The sequence below is a fragment of the Sphaeramia orbicularis genome, chromosome 20, assembly GCF_902148855.1.
Source record: "Sphaeramia orbicularis chromosome 20, fSphaOr1.1, whole genome shotgun sequence".
NCBI classification, from domain to species: Eukaryota; Metazoa; Chordata; class Actinopteri; order Kurtiformes; family Apogonidae; genus Sphaeramia; species Sphaeramia orbicularis.
The window spans coordinates 3,011,859-3,029,792 of record NC_043976.1 but is presented as its reverse complement, the minus strand read 5'-3'; positions in this window follow the sequence as shown (position 1 = coordinate 3,029,792).

Here is a 17,934-nt window from a genome sequence, read left to right as displayed (position 1 = left end):
TGTTATCATTATTATGATTATTATTATAATCATAATAATGATTATAATTATAATAATAATGATAGTAATAATGATGATAATAATATGAATCATGTTAATAATGCTAATAATAATAATCTGAATGCACTAAAAAGGCTACCTGCCATATGTGCTTTTTCGTTTTCATCTCATTGCTGGTGTTGTTGCTCATCTCGTTGCCTGTCTCATTGCTCATCTTTTCTCATTTTTTTGTCATTTCTCCTCCCATCTTGTCATTTTCTTCTCATTGCTTGTCTTGTTGCTCATCATGTTACTGGTCTTTTCTGTGATTTTCTTCTCGTAGCTTGTCTCATTGCTCATCTTTTGTCATTTTCCTGTCGTTCGTCTCGTTGCTCATTTTTTTTGTCATTTTCTTCTCATTGCTCATCTTGTTGCTCATGTTGTTACTTGTCTTTTCTGTCATTTTCTTCTCATTTGTCTTGTTGCTCATCTTTTGTCATTTTCTTCTTGTTGCTTGTCTCATTGCTCATCTTTTGTCACTCTCTTGTCATTGCCCATCTTGTTGCTCATCTTTTCTCATTTTTTTGTCATTGCTCTTCTCATTGCTCATCTTGTCACTTGTCTTTTATCATTTTCCTGTCATTTCTCATCTCGTTGCTCCTCTCGTTGCTCGTCTTGTCATTTTCTTCTCATTACTCATCTCATTTCTCATCTTTTCTGTCATTTTCTTGTTGCTTATTTCATTGATGATCTTTTGTCATTTTCTTGTCATTGCTCATCTTGTTGCTCATCTTTTCTCATTTTCTTGTCATTGCTCTTCTTGTTGCTCATCTTGTTACTCGTCTTTTCTGTCATTTTTGCCTCATTTCTTATCTCGTTGCTCCTCTCATTGCTCGTCTTGTGATTTTCTTCTCAATGCTCATCTCATTTTCTTATTGTTGCTCATCATGTCATTTTCATGTCATTGCTCATCTTTTGTCATTTTCTTGTCGTTGCTGTCTTGTTGCTCATCTTTTCTGTCATTTTTTCATTTCATTGGTCACATCGTTGCTCATCTTGTTGCCCATCTCGTTCCTCATCTTTTGTCATTTTCTTACCATCACTCTTGTTGTTGATCGTTACTCATTTTCTCTGTCGTTTTCTTCTTGTTGCTTGTCTTTTGTCATTTTCTTCTCGTTGCTTGTCTCGTTGCTTGTCTTTTGTCATTTTCTTCTCGTTGCTTGTCTCATTGCTCATCTTGTTGCTCATCTTTTCTCATTTTCGTCTTTGCGCTTCTTGTTGCTCGTCTTGTTACTCGTCTTTCCTGTTATTTTCGCCTCATTTCTCATCTCGTTGCTCCTCTCATTGCTCATTTTCTTCTCAATGCTCATCTCATTTTCTTATTGTTGCTCATCATATTGCTCATCTTGTTGCTCGTCTTTTCTGTCGTTTTCATGTCGTTGCTCATCTCATTTCTTGTCTTTCCTGTCATTTGCTTGTTGTTGCTCATTATTCTGCTCATCTTGTTGCTCGTCTTATTACTTGTCTTTTCTGCCATTTTCTTTTCATTGCTTGTCCCATTGCTCATCTTTTCTCATTTTCTTGTCATTGCTCGTCATATTGCTCGTCTCGTTGCTCGTCTTTTCTGTCATTTTCATGTCATTGCTCGTCTTTTATCATTTTCTTGTCGTTGCTTCTCTTGTTGCTCATCTTTTCTGTCATTTTTTCGTTTCATTGGTCACATCGTTGCTCATCTCGTTGCCCATCTCATTCCTCATCTTTGGTCATTTTCTTACCATCACTCTTGTTGCTGATTGTTACTCATCTTTTCTGTCGTTTTCTTCTCGTTGCTTGTCTTTTGTCATTTTCTTCTTGTTGCTTGTCTCATTGCTTGTCCTTTGTAATTTTCTTCTCATTGCTTGTCTCGTTGCTTGTCTTTTGTCATTTTCTTCTTGTTGCTTGTCTCATTGCTCATCTTTTGTCATTTTCTTGTCATTGCTCATCTTGTTGCTCATCTTTTCTCATTTTCGTCTTTGCACTTCTTGTTGCTCGTCTTGTTACTCATCTTTTCTGTCATTTTCGCGTCATTTCTCATCTCGTTGCTCCTCTCATTGCTCGTCTTATCATTTTCTTCTCAATGCTCATCTCATTTTCTTATTGTTGCTCATCATATTGCTCATCTTTTCTGGCATTTTCGTTACAGTGGTCATATCATTGTTCATCTCGTTGCCCATCTCGTTCCTCATCTTTTGTCATCTTCTTGTCATGGCTCTTCTCGTTGCTGATCGTTACTCATCTTTTCTGTCATTTTTGTCTCATTGCTCATCTCGTTGCTTGTCTTTTCTGTTGTTCATAATATTGCAATTAAAAGTGGGGTATATTTACGCGAGTCATAATATGACGTTGAAATTCCTGTTAGTGTCGGTGTAAAAGGTTCTGTCGGACATTTCAGAGCCTGGACGTGGTCTCTTCTTCTTTGTCTTGGACCTCAGTCTCCGATCTTCTCCTGGAGTTTCCTGGACTTCGACCTCCTGTGATCTCATGAACTTTCCTTCGGGTTGATTCGTCTTCGTCTTCCTCAAGTTGATTCATCAGGTCGTCGTCCAGAAAACACACGTCTGTCTGCTTTTAACGTCACCCGGGCTTCGACCACAGTGGAGGTAAAAGCTCAGAAAACTGGAGTTTCAGGAGCAGGACGTCCCAAACATTCAGTTCATCTACATAATGCATCGCGGCTCTTTCTGGACACATGTTTAAATGCAGCTCTGAGGACTTTTTCGCTGCTGCCTCCTTTACATTATGCATTGCTGTGAAAGCTACTGGTCCATTTCTGACAGGTTTAGGGAGGACGAGGGAGGGGGGACGGCAATTGAAGGAGAGGGGACGTCGAACGAGGACTCTGCTAATCATGTCATTCAGCAACATCACGCAAACTTCAGATGGCGGCGGGGGCGGGTTCATCTGGGTGAACATTAGGGAACTGATTGGTCGACTTTTTGTGGATGAATGTGGTTTTATCCAGATGTTTTTGCTCATAAGAGTCTGTCACACTTAGAACTGTGGTGTCACTATTGGAAATAATTCATTTTGATGCACATTCTTTCCTCGTATGATGGCGATGACTGCGAAGTCGTCGTTTTTTTATCTCACCGGCCGACAGACCAGGAGCTACTGTGAAGACGCTGTGTCCAGCTTCGTCTTCATTAACATCTGCTATTGATCACCGATAGGAAGTCATATATGGACTTCCATTTGGGTCCATGACCTTTGACCTTGAGTGACCTTGAAGGGTCAAACTGAAGGTCACCATTGTCTACGTTTCAACAGTCTTTTTCTCTGAAACTACTGGACGGATTCAGTTTCAATTTTTTTATGTAGCTTCCTTGGAACAATGTCTATAAAGTTTATTCACAATTTTGAGAAAAATTTGGATTTTTTTTTTTTTTTTTTTTTCTCAAAATTTGGATTTTCTTTTATCAAGAGTCTGGACTTGACCAACTGAAAATGTAAAGTTAAAATGTTAATTTTTTTTTTTTTAATTATTTTTGATGAGTTTTTTTTTTTTAAATATTCTAAATATTCCTTTCCTTCTACTGGTCCATATGTTGATGGTGTCTAACATGTAAATGGTTCCAGATATCAGTCTAGTTCCTATTGATCAGTGATAGAAGTCAGATATGGACAGTGAAAGTCCCGCCCACTTCTATAGGTAGATTGATGTGCATCCAGACCACAGGACTGGAACACAGAACAGAACCTGACAGCCTCACACATTCACCTGGTTCTGATCCACATAGAACAGACGCTGACATACAGGGAGACTGGGACTAGTTTCCATCCTGTTTTTTCTTGTAGTTTTTGTCTCATTTCTTTTCATCTGTTTTGTCTGTTTTGCATCTCACGTTGTTTTCATTTCAGATGTTTTATATCGTTCCTTGTCCATTTTCAACGTTGTCGTAAGTGGTGGATGTCAAATCTATTCACAAACAGGTCATTAATCAGTGTTGTGTCTAGGGATGTAACCGTATGAAAATTTCATATCACGATTATTGTGACCAAAATTATCACCGTTATCATTATTATCGTGGTATTGTTGACGTTGTGCTCAAAATGTTCAAAAGGTACTGATACACACACTGAAATAATTTAACCAAGTTGTATTTAAAAAAATACCACAACAAAAACCCCAAATAAAATAATTGGCACTATGTCCCTTCTGTTGCAGAAACATTCAAATATGAACCCTTAGTGGTCTGAGCCTATTTTGGCTGTTTTTCAGTCCTTTTGATTTTGCCTTTATATACTATATAAACAAATGTTTACTATACCCATGTTTAGTATCTTTGTTTCAGCACAACTTCATCTGTCTCATCTGCCTATTATTTTTTCACTTTAACCTACTTTAAAAACATAAAAGGCCAGAAAACACACAAAAAATATAAAATCCAATTTGAAAAATGTATATAATTTATTGCATAAATAACACACAGATGCTTAAAAGTGAATATTGGTTTCAAATATCAGGTATAGAAAATTAAAATTGTAATAAATTAAAACTATACTTAAATATTTGACATAAAAGCAGATCTTTACATAGGTGTTTTTTCCCCTAAAAGTGCGGTAATCAAACACGGTTATCACGATAATTAGAATTTAAACGATAATACTAACCGTCTGCAATTTTACCATGGTTTATCGTTATCCCGGTAATCGTTACATGCCTAGTTGTGTCGTGACTAATGAGGAGACGGTGTGTAGTTAAAGTAGACGTAGATGAGCAAGTGTTTATGGTTGAACATGTGAAGTGTTTGGTTGTGAATCCTCAGTTTCTGCAGTTTGTGCGTTGGTTCTACTGGTTCTGATTTCCTCTCAGTCGTTTCCCAGATGCTGCAGTAAAAAGCTGCTTGTCTAACCTCTGGCTGCAGGTTTCAGGGTTTTATTAGACCTCGTATTCAGAAAAACAGCTTAGCGACATGGAAACATTTAATTCGGGGCTAAACCTGAAAAGCGGAGTTACAAGCCTCCAGTGAACGTTGCTCATGTGTGATTCCTGAGCCGATGAACGCGCTCTAACCCGTGACGTCATGAAGAGATCGTCCGCCGAGCGTGAAATGGAGGCCGACTTTGTGGACTCATAAAATGTTTGAGGTTTTAAATCCAATTCGGCCATTTCCGCCGCTGCAGCGCTTACCCTTATGAAGCAGAAAATGCGCTCGTATCCCTGGAAATCCCTGCTGTGCTGCATTCAGGCGCTCACTCTGCTTTTCCTTTGATACATCTGCAGGTTTAACACAGAGCTGCAGAACACAGAAGAATTCACCACCACAGGGTTCATCCAAACCAGAGAACATCTGACCTCTGGATGAAGGATTCTGTCACAGAAAGTCGACTAAACTAATATAATATCAACTCAGATTCCAAAAAGGTTATGGACCGATGTAAAATACAAATATTAACTGAATAAAATGACTTACAAATCACACTTCACAGTAAAAAACATATCAAATGTTTTACACATCTGTAAAGGAGATGGAAGAAGTGAAGATTTAATCCCTCACTTCATTACAATTCAACATACCAACTATATCCATCTATATTAATGCAACAGGCATGTATGTTTATATTAGGACTGTCAGAATTAATGAGTTAGCACAGATTAATCCATCATCATGTTTAATCTGATTAAAATTTTTAACGCAATTAATCCATCTACAGCGCAGAATGACTCTGAACATCTGCTCCAACACATTTGGGTCAGTTTGACCCAGTAGAGCACATGACCAAATGGTCAGGTGATCCTTTAGTGACAGGCAGCAGAACCGACCCATAAAGAGGGAAGAGCAGAACCAGCAGAACTGACCCATAAAGAGGGAAGAGGGAAGAGCAGAACCAGCAGAACCGACCCATAAAGAGGGAAGAGCAGAACCAGCAGAACCGACCCATAAAGAGGGAAGAGCAGAACCAGCAGAACCGACCCATAAAGAGGGAAGAGGGAAGAGCAGAACCAGCAGAACCGACCCATAAAGATGGAAGAGCAGAACCAGCAGAACCGACCCATAAAGAGGGAAGAGCAGAACCAGCAGAACCGACCCATAAAGAGGGAAGAGGGAAGAGCAGAACCAGCAGAACCGACCCATAAAGATGGAAGAGCAGAACCAGCAGAACCGACCCATAAAGAGGGAAGAGGGAAGAGCAGAACCAGCAGAACCGACCCATAAAGAGGGAAGAGCAGAACCAGCAGAACCGACCTATAAAGATGGAAGAGCAGAACCAGCAGAACCGACCCATAAAGAGGGAAGAGCAGAACCAGCAGAACCGACCCATAAAGATGGAAGAGCAGAACCAGCAGAACCGACCCATAAAGATGGAAGAGCAGAACCAGCAGAACCGACCTATAAAGATGGAAGAGCAGAACCAGCAGAACCGACCTATAAAGATGGAAGAGCAGAACCAGCAGAACCGACCCATAAAGAGGGAAGAGCAGAACCAGCAGAACCGACCCACAAAGATGGAAGAGCAGAACGAGCAGAACCGACCTATAAAGATGGAAGAGCAGAACCAGCAGAATCGACCCATAAAGAGGGAAGAGCAGAACCAGCAGAACCGACCCATAAAGAGGGAAGAGGGAAGAGCAGAACCAGCAGAACCGACCCATAAAGATGGAAGAGCAGAACCAGCAGAACCGACCCATAAAGAGGGAAGAGCAGAACCAGCAGAACCGACCTATAAAGATGGAAGAGCAGAACCAGCAGAACCGACCCATAAAGAGGGAAGAGCAGAACCAGCAGAACTGACCCATAAAGAGGGAAGACGTACAAAAAAAAAACAAGACGGAACATCCAACCGACATAAGGTGTTATCCACACACTGCAGGAAGGAGTTTTCTTTTCACTGAAGCACTTCCATCTTAAAATACCACATTAACACGAAGCATATGTTAGTCGGGGGTTCTGCTAGCGCTTCAGCTAACGCATCGCCGAGCTTGCAACAAACACCTTAAGTGCAAATATATTCCCTTCTTTCTTGACTCTGTTCATGCAAAATGAAACACGATTAATATAGATTAAAAATTAATGATGTTTATTTGTGATTTATCAAAATTAATCCACGACTTATTACCGGCTTCGTGGACCAGGATCACACTCCTTCGGTCGGTCAGGACTGAATGGCAGCTAACAAGGGGCCATCCACCCTGTACTCCCGGAGCACCCCCCACAGGATGCCCCTGGGGACACGGTCATAAGCCTTCCCCAAATCCACAAAACACATGTGGACTGGATGGATAAACTCCCATGCCCCCTCCAGCGCCCTAGGAAGGGTAAAGAGCTGGTCCAGGGTTTCACGTCTGGGATGAAAACCGCACTGCTCCTCCTCGATCTGTGGTTCAACTACCAACTGTACCCTCTTCTCCTGTACCCTGGTGTAGACCTTACCGGGGAAACTGAGGAGTGTGATCCCCCTATGGTTGGAACACACCCTCTGGTCCCCCTCCCCAAACATGGGGACCACCACCCCGGTTTGCTGCTCCAAAGCCACCGCCCCCGATGTCCATGTAGTGTTGCAGAGGCGTGTCGGTGAAGACCGCCCACCACCCAGAGCTTTGAGATACCCAGGGCGGATCTCATCGACCCCCAGGGCTCTGCCACCGTGGAGTAGCTTCACTACCTCTGATTGGTCCATCCGTCTCCTGACATTTATATAATTCTATGTCTAATCCACAGTCACAGTCTTTTACATTTTTTCTCATTACAGTTGGTTTTTCTGTATCTTTTATGTAGCATGTATGTATCTTGTTACACATTCAGGTTCATTATACTTAATAAATTTCTACCATGTTATATATTATTAATTCTCTAAAACAGTGTTTCCCAACCACTGTACTGTGGCATATAAGTGTGCTTTGAGAAATCATCAGGTGTTCTGTGGAAGATTATCCAGTTTCACCTGACTGGTGTAAGTGAGCAACGTCATACAGATACATACGACTGAACGCACCCATGATCCACTATGACACCAGGCTCCTGTTTCCATTTGCAAAGTGAAAGTGAAAGTGAACCGGCCCCGATACTGTGTGTTCTGTTGGTAAAGACCCCTCACTTTGATGCGCGGATTAGTGGGTTAGCGGCAAACCCCAGGTATCGGGTTGGGGTGGGGGGGGGGTGCCTCCCATACTATTATATAACAGACCTCTCAACCCGTAAACCAGGGGGTCTGTCTGAGGGGCCACTGACACACCCCTCTCAGCTTTTTTGTTTCAAATGCCCTGCAACAATGTCACCCATGCACCCCCAATGTGCCCCCCCCCAACCACCAAGGTGGGCTTTTCAAACATGACTGATAAAAAGACGAGAATATCAGCTTTGTGTTCAAACAAAACTAAACAGACCCAGGTTTCGCACTGAGGAAGTAGATCCAGACTAGATTTGAATTATATTTCAATAAATGTACTTTTTGTGACATTTTTGTTTGGTGGTGTGCCTTGTGATTTTTCTAATGTAAAATATGTGTCGCAGCTCAAAAAGGTTTGAAAACACTGGTCTAAAACACGTCAAGATATGAGTTTTCCATCCTCATCAATCAGGGCTAACCTTCAGCATTTCAACATGTGGTTTATTGAACATTAACCATGACACCCATCCTCATAAACCCTGAAAACCATCATTAAATGAATGTGAATGTGTCTAATACATGAATAAAGTACAAGATTAATCGTGGAATCTGGCATAAATCAACCTGATTCTGGTGCTGTTGTTAGTACCGTCTTCCTCGTTTGAACTTGTTTAAATATTGTTTTTACCTTCGGACGAAGCTGCTCCATTAACTGAACATTTGTTGCGTCCATCGGTTGACTCAGTTGGACGTTGGAGGCTCAGAGGAAATGATGCGTGATGTTAGTTCAGACTGAAGCCGCTGTAGAAACCACCACCTTCACACTGTGCCCAGATAGGGTCTCATGAAGTCCAGTTCACGGTTTGGACACGTTATCCCTTTATACTCAGAGGAACAAAACCAGGAAATATCATCTATTTATGCTTTTTGTCTGGAGTAAATAAAGTCCAGCTGATTATTGATTATTATGGTTGTCAGTTGAACAGACCACAGATAATCAACAGTAATAGTAGATGTTCTTTATCAATAACAGAATCAGATTTTACTGCAGGTTTTAAACAGATTGAGTCACACATGGTCTGTTAGTTTTAGAATCTGTCATCTGTAAACGTGACTATTTTCAGTCATAAGGTGTAAATGAGTCTATTTTTCAGTTTCTTTTTTCTCTGAACCCAGATCAGTTCGGTCTGTTGGAGGAGCTGTGGTGCATTGTGGGAACGCTAACCCAGTCGTGGTGAGCTGGAAACTCTGAGACTGTTAATTGTTCTGCAGTTTGTGAACAGATTTGTGTTACCTGTAGCAAGTTCCCATGAGGCCGAGCAAATCCACGCCGCTGTGGTTAAACGCTCCCTCATGTTGGTCAAACGCGGTCAGTGTGTTTGTGTGTGTGTGTGTGTGTGTGTGTGTGTGGTTTCGCTTTGGTCTTGGAAACTGGTCCTGATTGTGTGGGTTCTGGTTGTGGACGGATGATGAGCTTCATTAGTTTCCTGCTCACGCTCTGACTCTGTTTTGTGGTTTTGGTTTGGCGGTTGCTCAGCTGAGCTCACATCCAACGCCCCAAACTCAGACACTCACAAACATTCCTGCATGTCGACATGAAGATGAGCTGCAAGAGGGAGCTGAGGATACGATGGTGAAGACGCGATGGTGAAGATGCGACGGCTGCCTAAGGGGTCAGAACGCAAAGAGGCAACGATGACCTAAAGAGTCAGAACGCGAAGACACAACAATGACCTAGAGTCAGAACGCAAAGAGGCAACGATGACCTAAAGAGTCAGAACGCGAAGACGCAACAATGACCTAGAGTCAGAACGCAAAGAGGCAACGATGACCTAAAGAGTCAGAACGCAAAGACGCAACGATGACCTAGAGTCAGAACGCGAAGATGCAACAATGACCTAGAGTCAGAACGCAAAGAGGCAACGATGACCTAAAGAGTCAGAACACGAAGACGCAACAATGACCTAGAGTCAGAACGCAAAGAGGCAACGATGACCTAAAGAGTCAGAACGCAAAGAGGCAACGATGACCTAAAGAGTCAGAACGCGAAGACACAACAATGACCTAGAGTCAGAACGCAAAGAGGCAACGATGACCTAAAGAGTCAGAACGCGAAGACGCAACAATGACCTAGAGTCAGAACGCAAAGAGGCAACGATGACCTAAAGAGTCAGAACGCAAAGACGCAACGATGACCTAGAGTCAGAACGCGAAGATGCAACAATGACCTAGAGTCAGAACGCAAAGAGGCAACGATGACCTAAAGAGTCAGAACACGAAGACGCAACAATGACCTAGAGTCAGAACGCAAAGAGGCAACGATGACCTAAAGAGTCAGAACGCAAAGAGGCAACGATGACCTAAAGAGTCAGAACGCGAAGACACAACAATGACCTAGAGTCAGAACGCAAAGAGGCAACGATGACCTAAAGAGTCAGAACGCGAAGACGCAACAATGACCTAGAGTCAGAACGCAAAGAGGCAACGATGACCTAAAGAGTCAGAACGCAAAGACGCAACGATGACCTAGAGTCAGAACGCGAAGATGCAACAATGACCTAGAGTCAGAACGCAAAGAGGCAACGATGACCTAAAGAGTCAGAACACGAAGACGCAACAATGACCTAGAGTCAGAACGCAAAGAGGCAACGATGACCTAAAGAGTCAGAACGCAAAGAGGCAACGATGACCTAAAGAGTCAGAACGCGAAGACACAACAATGACCTAGAGTCAGAACGCAAAGAGGCAACGATGACCTAAAGAGTCAGAACGCAAAGACGCAACGATGACCTAGAGTCAGAACGCGAAGATGCAACAATGACCTAGAGTCAGAACGCAAAGAGGCAACGATGACCTAAAGAGTCAGAACGCGAAGACGCAACGATGACCTAAAGAGTCAGAACGCGAAGACACAACAATGACCTAGAGTCAGAACGCAAAGAGGCAACGATGACCTAAAGAGTCAGAACGCGAAGACGCAACAATGACCTAGAGTCAGAACGCAAAGAGGCAACGATGACCTAAAGAGTCAGAACGCAAAGACGCAACGATGACCTAGAGTCAGAACGCGAAGACGCAACAATGACCTAGAGTCAGAACGCAAAGAGGCAACGATGACCTAAAGAGTCAGAACGCGAAGACGCAACAATGACCTAGAGTCAGAACGCAAAGAGGCAACGATGACCTAAAGAGTCAGAACGCAAAGACGCAACAATGACCTAGAGTCAGAACGCAAAGAGGCAACGATGACCTAAAGAGTCAGAACGCGAAGACGCAACGATGACCTAGAGTCAGAACGCGAAGACGCAACAATGACCTAGAGTCAGGACACGAAGACATAATAGTGACGGTGGCCTAAAGGGTCAGAACACAGATGTGACGGCAACCTAAAGACAAAAACAACCAGATAAAACCAACATAAAACGGGTCATGATGCAACAGAAAACCTGGGTTCTGGGTTTTGAGGTGTGTGTGTTTTCGTCTGTTATTTATTAGTTCATATTTGATCTTCATCGTGGACCAGATTCACATGATTCTGAACATCAGTGTAAAATGTTGAATCAGTTTATTGATACACAACAACAACACAAAAACCTGCACAACCTGATGGAAAAGACCTGAAACAGACGACTGTGAAGGCTGGGCAGGTAGTTGTTTGTCTGCACTAAAGAGTGTGTAGTTGTGTGTCTGTAGTAAAGAGTGTGTAGTTGTGTGTCTGCAGTAAAGAGTGTGTAGTTGTGTGTCTGTAGTAAAGAGTGTGTAGTTGTGTGTCTGCAGTAAAGAGTGTGTGGTTGTGTGTCTGTAGTAATGAGTGTGTAGTTGTGTGTTGTGGTGAAGGAGGATCTGCTGAATCATCTCCTGTAGGTCTGACACCACCAGGGTTTACAATGGAAACAACCACCGCTAACACACACACACACACACACACACACACACACACTCATCACTCCTGCTGTTTCCACTTCCTGAATGTGTTAAACTCCTTATATGGTCATCATTAATGGGGGACGTCCTTCTGCTGATGATGTCACAGATTCCTGACGGTCACATGTTTAGTTCAGACCCTAAAGGTCAAAGGTCAGTCAGACACGTTCTTCATTCTACTGGTTTTACTGTTTTTGTGGTTGTTTTTATGGAAACGTTTGACCAAACTAATGTCGGTCAGTTCATCATACAGTGGTCACCTGACGACTGTCGCCATGGTAACAGTGACAGAAAATACCAGTAATATCGGTCAACAGATCATTTCCCTCAGGTTCGTCCATATTTAATGACACATTCCTGTTTTATAGTTTAAAATCAGTTTATTCATTTTGGCAAAATTTTAGCTTTGATTGAAATACATTTATTCACAAATAGATAAATAAATAACGTAGATTGATTTATTACAAAAAAAAAAATTAGGAAAACCACCTAATGCTTTGTTTTGTTGGGATATAATAATCAAATGTTGATAATGTCATTTTTAAGCAGAAAAACACTTGTAAAGTCACCTTTTGAATGTAGTTTTCATTTGTGCAAACTTGGAAATTCACAGATTTTTTTTTTTTTTTTTTACATAAAATTGTGTTTACAGTTACATTTTAGTACGAAAAAACTGGAATTAATTTCAGAAGTGTTTAAAAGACAAACCACATTGTTATTAGTGGTTTTATAAAATACCATTTTTCTAGGTGATGTTAAAGTTTCTTTGCGTAAATTTATTTTTCTTGTAGATTTTTGTACCTTTAAAATTTTCATAACTTAATAATTGAAGAGAATATTTTTTTTTTTTTTTCTCCACATATTTTTTTTTTTTGTTTCGTGAATCTGGGAATTTCTAACATTTTAATTTTAATTATTGACCATTTTAATCACTGATAAAAGCTGATAAAGTGTAAATGTACACTTTTAATCTTCAAAATATATGATTATATCCGATCCAATCCAACTTTATTTTTAAAGCACTTTGAAACAACCACAGTGGACCAAAGTGCTGTACAGAAAAAAAAAAAAAAAAAAAAAAACAAGAGTAAAATACAAGAATAGATTAAAAAACATAGAACAACTGTAAAAGAGAAAATAAAATAAATAATTAAATAAATAAATATTTAAATATAAATAAATAAATAAAATTAAAAATAATTAAATAGAAATAAAAAAAGTTAAAAAGAAAAAAAAATGGAGTCAGATCATGTCACCGTTTTATTTGATTTGATTTGGTTTCCTCATAAATTAAACAGTTTAATCTGTAAATATCAGAGTAAGATCATCTTTATTACTTTAGTGTTTTCTGGTAATATTAGCAGTGTTTTTAAAGTCCAATAAATTAACAGTGTTTACAGTTAAAATACTTTTAACTAGTTTACATTTTAATATGAAAAAACTTGAATCTTAAAAGTGTTTAAAAGACAAATCATTGTTAGAGGTTTAATAAAATAACACTTAAACATCTAAGACATGTGAGTTTCTCACATTTTTGTGACTTTTCTAGTTGATATTAAAGTTTCTTTGCATAAATTTACCATTTTTATCCCTGAATATTTGATTTTTTTTTTTTTCATATAGAATTTTGTACCTTTTTAAATATTCATGACTTAATAATTGAAGAAAATATTTCATTTTTTTCCTTCGCATTTTTCTGTTTTGTGAATTTGTGAATTTACAACATTTTATTTATTGACAATTTTAATCACTGATAAAACCTGATAAAGTGTAAATGTATGCTTTTAATCTTTTAAAATATGATTATTGTTAGATTTTTTTTCACAAAAGTCTGATTTGGTTTCCTCATAAATTAAACAATTTAATCTGTGAATATCAGAGTAAGAGAATCTTTAATAATTTAGTGTTTTTCTGCTAATATTAGCAGTGTTTTTACTTAAAGTCTGATAAATTAACATTGTTTACAGTTAAAACACTTTTAACTAGTTTTAATATGAAAAAACTTGAATCTTGAAAGTTTTTAAAATATTTTAATTTTTTCCATATAGAATTTTGTAATATTTTTAAATATTCATGACTTAATTGAAGACAATATTTCAGTTTTTTCTGTCACATTTTGTCTTTTTTGTGAATCTGCTTTATTTCTTGTAAATTTGTGACTTAAATCTGATTTTTTTTCACCAAATTCTTCTCTTTAATCTGAGAGTAATTCAGCGTTTTCTTGTTTGTTTGCTTGTTTTTGAGTGTTTTTCATGAACTTGGACTTGACTTTTTCATTTTTAGGTTTTTCTTGTGTTGTTCGACCTCAGATGATGTTCATGTTTGATTACGTTCAGACCTTTAACCTGTGTTTTTTGTGTGTTTTTTGTCCTTTGTCCATCGTCATGTGTTTTCTGCTGAGTGTGGACGGTGTCGGACTCAGACAGGAAGTGAGTGTTTGTTGAGTGATGTGTCGACTCATCGCCATCGGTGTTTGATGTTTTTTTTTGTTTTTTTTTTTTTGTGACTCAGTGTAGAAAGTGACGGCGTGTTGTGTCGAGTCCAGGTGTGCGTTAGCGTGTGTTAGTGGGCGTGACCTCGTGACCTCCGGCGTGTGGTCGTAATAACGTGTGATCAAAGGCCGGTTCTGTGGTCAACCTTCACATGCTAAAGAAAAGATCAGATCATTTACAACACCAGGACAGATGTTCACATGGACAAAAAAAACCCAGAACTGTGGCTCATCCGACGTCAGAACCAGAAAAATCAAAGAACAAACGAGTCACGTCTTTGAACTCCGCTTTTATTCTGAACACAGTTACATCCTCGACGTGGACACAAGTATGTGGACACGTTGAATTCATGTGTTTCTTTTCTAACAGGGGTCTGGGATACAAAACAATAATGACATTAATTAACGAATAATAGTAATTAATTATCTTTGATGTTTCTAAACTATGTGGACATAAATATGTGGACACATCATGTCTACAGCTGTAGGATGTCCTGTTCATGAGGATCTGAGATCAAAATAATCAATATTTCTTTTATTAGTTCAATGGTAGATTTTTCCTCCTCAGTTAGATGTGATGACAGTAGATGGTTAGATGAGGAAGAACATTACTATTTACAGTCAGCAGGAAAAATATTATAGACATTTAGAGGAAGAACATTTAGAATCATAGACATGAAAAAAAAAAAAAAAAACCCATGTTGAGAGAAGTTAAGTCCAAACCATCTGTGGGGCAGTTTAGAAACAAAGATAACAATTTAAGTATTGAAGGAGAAGAAGGACGAGGATGAGGAGAAGACGGAGAAGAAAAGAAGAAGAAGGAGGAGAAGGAGGAAGAGAAGAAAGAGAAGAAGGAGAAGACGGAGGAGGAGCGTATCACTGGGTCTTTCTGGCTTAATCAGTCATAATCTTATATTTCATGACCTCTAAAACCAAAGGTCATTTATTTATTACTGAAGTGGGATTTAATTCAGATTTTCTAAAAACAAATCAATCCAATCCGGTGACGACCAGACGTGTGTTAATGAAGTGGTGTTTGTTCCACATGTGACTGAAGAATCCCACTGAGTTTCATGCAGATGTTTGACGTCCAGTCCAAACATCAGGACTGAAGCCACAGTGAGTTCTGGTCCGACACATGTTGGACTCCATGTGACTGAACTGTAATCAGCGAGTCCTTCTGTTTTCACTGAAGGTGAAAAAAAAAACAACAGTCGAACAAAAGAAGAAGCGACGAGGAGGAGAACAGTGAAACGGTTTATGGTGAATTAAACATATGCAACCGTTGGATCGTAAACACAAAGTACACAAAAGAAAAGGCGTTTGTAAAATGACTGTTACATAATGTCTGAAAACATCAGCAAACGCAGGCACCGCCATGTGAAGGAAAACATCAAAAATACATCCACAGCTGTCAAACAACACGTGAGGGTGAATAATGCAACACATTCAGACGTAAAAGTAAAGGAAGAAGAAACACACTGACACTGAAACACTGAAGAGGAGGAGGAGCAGGAGGAGGACGAGGAGGAAGAAGAGGAGCAAGAGGAGGAGGAAGAGGAGGAGGAAGAGGAGCAGGGGAAGGAAGAGGAGGAGGAGGAGCAAGAGAAAGAGGAGCAAGAGGAAGAGGAGCAGGAGGAGGAAGAGTACAAGGAAGAGGAGGAGGAGCAGGAGGCCATAGTTGAGTGTGCAGTTGTTTTTCAGGGTAAAAGCTCTTTTTCATTGTTGGGTTCCAGACGTGTTTGACTTGTTTGTTCCAGTTACAGTAAAGGAGTAAAAATAGAAGGAAATGTTAAACAGAAAAACCAAACTGGGAGAAAGTGGAGTTTGACACAAAGACAAACAGTTTGTGCAAAGCAGTAATTAGAAGAAACAACAGAGAGTCAGGTTCCACCTCTGGGTCCAGAACGGTTCTGTCACAACCACCGGAAAACCTGTGGACGACAGCAAGACCAGAACCTCTGAAGGTCCAACTGAAACTGGAGCTGAACTCAAGGGGGTCAGCCTGGGTCAGCCTGGGTCAGTCTGGGTCATCCTGGGTCAGCCTGGGTCAGTCTAGGTCATCCTGGGTCAGTCTGGGTCATCCTGGGTCAGCCTGGGTCAGTCTGGGTCATCCTGGGTCAGTCTGGGTCATCCTGGGTCAGCCTGGGTCAGTCTGGGTCATCCTGGGTCAGCCTGGGTCAATCTGGGTCAGTCTGGGTCAGCCTGGGTCAGCCTGGGTCAGTCTGGGTCAGTCTGGGTCAGCCTGGGTCAGTCTGGGTTATCCTGGGTCAGTCTGGGTCAGCCTGGGTCAGCCTGGGTCAGCCTGGGTCAGCCTGGGTCAGTCTGGGTCAGCCTGGGTCAATCTGGGTCAGTCTGGGTCAGTCTGGGTTATCCTGGGTCAGTCTAGGTCATCCTGGGTCAGTCTGGGTCATCCTGGGTCAGTCTGGGTCAGCCTGGGTCAGTCTGGGTCAGCCTGGGTCAGCCTGGGTCAATCTGGGTCAGTCTGGGTCAGTCTGGGTCAGCCTGGGTCAGTCTGGGTCAGTCTGGGTCAGCCTGGGTCAGTCTGGGTCAGCCTGGGTCAGCCTGGGTCAGTCTGGGTCAGTCTGGGTTATCCTGGGTCAGCCTGGGTCAGTCTGGGTCAGTCTGGGTCAGCCTGGGTCGGTCTGGGTTATCCTGGGTCAGTCTGGGTCAGCCTGGGTCAGTCTGGGTCAGTCTGGGTCAGCCTGGGTCAGCCTGGGTCAGCCTGGGTCAGTCTGGGTCAGTTCCACTGCTGCTTCAGTCTCTTCACTTTCTTGAATAGATCTTAGTTAAATCCCAGTTCACCTCTTGGCCCCTCCCCCTTACCCCTCTAAGATCATTTTCACTTGTTCAATAAGTGAAAATGATCTTTGTCAGATTAGTTGAACCCAGATTTCCCAGATCTATTGTCTCTAAATCAGTTCTTCTATCTCAAAGTTCCTCTGTAGGTGATTCTGTCTGATTTTAAGTGGGATCAGACATTTGGACGAGAAATGAGACAAATACACTTGGTATCATCATCCTCATCATCTTCATCCTCATTGTCTTTATCCTCCTATCATCTTCATCATCTTTATCATCTTCATCATCTTTATCATCTTCATCATCTTTATCGTCCTCATCATCATCATCTTCATCATCTTCATAGTCTTCATCGTCTTTAGGCAATTGCACGTTAGAAGTATTAGTTGCAATAAATAATATTGTAGTTGTAATAATAAGTACTTATACTAATAATAATGATATATAATTAAACAATAATTAACATCAAATATTTGTTTATGTTCATAGTGAACGGTGAAGTTTTTAGTAAAAATGCATATCTGTCTTCATACAAACTGACATATTTACATCATTTAATTGGATTAATTTTTCCCGGGTAAAAATTTGATATTTGACAAATATTCAGCTCAGTTTTATTCGTTGTGCGATGAGAAGGCAGATGTTTTTGG